We start from the raw sequence: 3,670 nt of genomic DNA on the forward strand, positions 1-3,670 counted from the left end.
CTGATGCAGAGGCCATGGGGGGATGTTCCTTACTGACTTGCTTCCCCTGGCTTGCTCAGCCTGCTCTCTTATAGAACCCAGGAATACCAGTCCAGGGATGGCTCCACCCACAATAGGTCCTCCCCTCTTGATCACTAATTGAGAAAATGCCTTACAGCTAGATCTCATGGAGGCTTTTTTCAACTAAATCTCCTTTCTCCATGATAACTCCAGCCTGTGTCAAGTTGACACAAATCCAGTCAGTACAGCTACCACTGCTGGACATGGTTTGCTCCTTAGCCGTTTTCAAAGACAAAATGCCTTTGCTCTTTCTTGTGTGATCTTCTCCTTGTCACATAGTTGGGAGACTGACTGGTGTGTGTCAGTCAAGGACAGGGGCTTGTAGAGGAGAATTTGAGACAAATATGCTTGGGTATTGTCTTAGGGTTCTCCCTCTGTGAAGAGACATCATGACCAAGGCAACTCTTATAAGGACAACATTTACTTGGGGCCGGCTTACAGGTTCAGTCCATTATCATCAAGGTGGGAACATGGCAGCATCCAGGCAGGAATGGTGCAGTCAGAACTGAGAGTTCTCCTTTTTTATCTGAAGGCTGCTAGTGTAAGATTCACTTCCAGGAAGCTAGGACAAGGGTATTAAGGCCCACTTCCTCAGTGACACACCTACTCCAACAAGGCAACACCTACTTAATAAGGCCATACCTTCAAATAGTGTCACTCCCTGGGTCAAGCACATTCCATTCCCTGGCTTCCATAGACTTGTTCAAACACATGAGTCTGTAGGGACCATACCTAGCCATAGCCTAATAAAAAAGTACATTTAGGTTAACTTCCAACATCCCCATAGTCTATAGCAGTCTCAGCAATGTTAAAAGTCCAAAGTTTAAAGTCTCTTCTGAGATTCATCCAGTTACTTAACTTCAGTCTCCAAAGCAGGACAGGAAACCAGCTGGGCAAACTACAAACTCTGCATCTCCATGTCTAATGTCAAAGGAGTCTTCAGATCTCCAACTCCTTTTTCATCTTTGTTGACTGTAACAAACTTCTTTGTCCTGGGCTGGTTCCACTCCCTGTTAGCAGCTTTCCTCAGCAGATAGCCCACAGCTAAAATATCTTGGGATCTCCAAGTCAACTTCAACAGCAGAGCTTCTTGTTTCAGTGTCTGGAATCCACACATGATCTTCTGGCTCCTCCAAAGGGCTGCTGTCACTTCTCCAACTCTGCCCTCCGTAGCACTCTAAGCTCAGGTTGATCCACTCCATTACTGCTGCTGTTCTTGGTGATCATGCTATGGCACTGGCTTCTCCAACACACTGAGGTCTTCTGCTCTAACTAGGCATCATCAATAGCCTCTCATAGACTCTCTTCATGGTGGCAAGCCTCAACTTCTTTGCATGACCCCTTCAGTCCTGGGCTGTCAACAGCAACTGAGGCTGCACCTTCACCAATGGCCTTCCATGGTCTCTCATAGTGCCAAGCCTCAGCTTCTCTTTATGGTCCCTTCATGCCTTCAAAACCAGTACCACCTGGGTGACTCTTACACATTACCGAGTACAGTTGCAGCACAAAGTACAACCTTGTCTATCTCTGGAACACAGCTTCTTTGTGCTCTCAGAAAACACTTACCAGAAGATTTTACCTCTATGATGCTAGTCTCTTCTTAATCACCATTAATTATTTCTTGTTCTTGTTCTTGTTCTTCTTGTTCTTCTTCTTGTTCTTCTTCTTGTTCTTCTTCTTGTTCTTCTTCTTCTTGTTGTTGTTGTTGTTGTTGTTCTTCTTCTTCTTCTTCTTCTTCTTCTTCTTCTTCTTCTTCTTCTTCTTCTTCTTCTTCTTCTTCTTCTTCTTCTTCTTCTTCATTTTTTGAGACAGGGTGTGACCTCCCCCTGCCCACTGCTCTCAAGAATAGCAGCCAGCAACCTGACCACCCACCTCCTGAAGAACAAGAAGAATCGGTTTCCAGCCTTCAGGGGAGGGGCTTAGTCTGCCTTTGTTTCTTGGGAGAGAAACATTAAAGATGGAGACTTGAACCAGAAGTCATGTGTTTTTGTGTCTCGCCATGTGATTTCTCTTGCCCCCGTTCCTTACCCATCTTTCCTTCCAGAAAACCCATGATTAGAATGTGAGAGCTGGACTCTACATATGGTGCCAACGTGGATTATAACTGGAAACAGAGAGGCAGAATGAGGTATGTTGTTTGAATTTAGGAGCTCCAAGGAAAAAGAAAAGGAAAAAGTTTATGTATCGGGCACAGTAAGCAACAGGGTATTAATTTAGCGCTAATAATGTCATTTATTTCTAAAGAATGTTGCTTCAGAAGTGTGTAAAGATACAGGCTAGACTGACTCAGTATATAGGCCCTGCACTGAGATCAGCTAGGATGTGAAGACAGGGAATTTAGTTAGGCAATTGCCCTCAGTCTAAAACTGCATCAGGCAAGAGAAATAGGGCATAAATTATAAAACAAAATTAAAACAGTATAAAAACAAAAAACAAAAAAATATTTCTAGAAACATAAAAGAAAAAAGGAAAATGGATTTGGTTACATTACAGGCACACTTTAATTTCTATGTCTTCCATGCACCGATTGTCTGTCTACATGTACGTTTATTTGTCTGTGTTTTGTGTGAATGAGTGTTTGTTTCATGTTAAAAATAAAAATTGATTAAAATTCTGTCTGCTGGGGCCTTGAACCAGCAGGCCGCAGCCTAATTCAAAGCCTTGTGCAGCAGCGGGCAATGGTGGTGCCCACGCCTTTAACCCCAGCACTTGGGAGGCAGAACGCAGGGAGGGAGCCGGGAACTCTGCGAGCTGCGAGCGACTAGAGGCAGTGCATGGAGGCGCACTGCAGGACACAGGGCACAGGTCAATATTGGCCGCTAGAGTGAACCCAAAACTCTGTGGGTGGCCCAGGTGGCACCAATGGCGGCTGGCTAGAAGGAGCCCAGTAGTCCGCTGGCCCTAGGCCGATGGCTCCGGCCGCGGTAGAGCGCAGTATGACTTGGCCTTGGCCTTAGTGGGTGGCCCTGTTCGTGTGTGCTGTGGCCTGGTTTTCCGAGTGGCTAGAGGCGGAGCACGAGCCTGAGCGTGTGCCAGTTGCTCCAGGCTGGGTGCGCGAGCTGCCGGGCGGGATCGCTGGCCAGGCCACAGAAGGGTGGCCAGGTGGCAGAGCACTCGAGCCAAACAGCCTTTCAGGCATGGCCTGAGGGACTCAGTTTTCCCCCAACCCCCTGCGGGAAGGTGTCTCCCCTTCCCTCGCTGCTTCCTCCTTGTAGCACTGCGCCTGGGACCGTGGTTTTCCAAGCATGTGAAAAGGAGTGTTTTGTCTCTGCTTCAGTACAAAAAGCTGAGATCTTACATTTTAAAATATATTTTATTTATAGAAATCTCTTTTGTTTTATAAAAATATTTGTTTATAAAAATGTTTTGTTTATAGAAAAACGGGCCTTTGCGTTTGGGTTTTTTAAATTTTTTAAATAAATAATTTTCAAAGGTTATTAAAATAAGTTAATTGGCTAAGGCATCTTTTTAAACTTGCCACAGGAGAACTTAAACCTCTGTTTTCAAGGCAGATATAAATCAACTGGCAAAAGATAGATAATTTTACAGATAAACGCTGCTATAATCAGCTGTTTATGACATGTGTTCACTGCCATTCCTTGGCAAAAAT

Source organism: Apodemus sylvaticus, chromosome 14 (genome assembly GCF_947179515.1).
Source record: "Apodemus sylvaticus chromosome 14, mApoSyl1.1, whole genome shotgun sequence".
NCBI classification, from domain to species: domain Eukaryota; kingdom Metazoa; phylum Chordata; class Mammalia; order Rodentia; family Muridae; genus Apodemus; species Apodemus sylvaticus.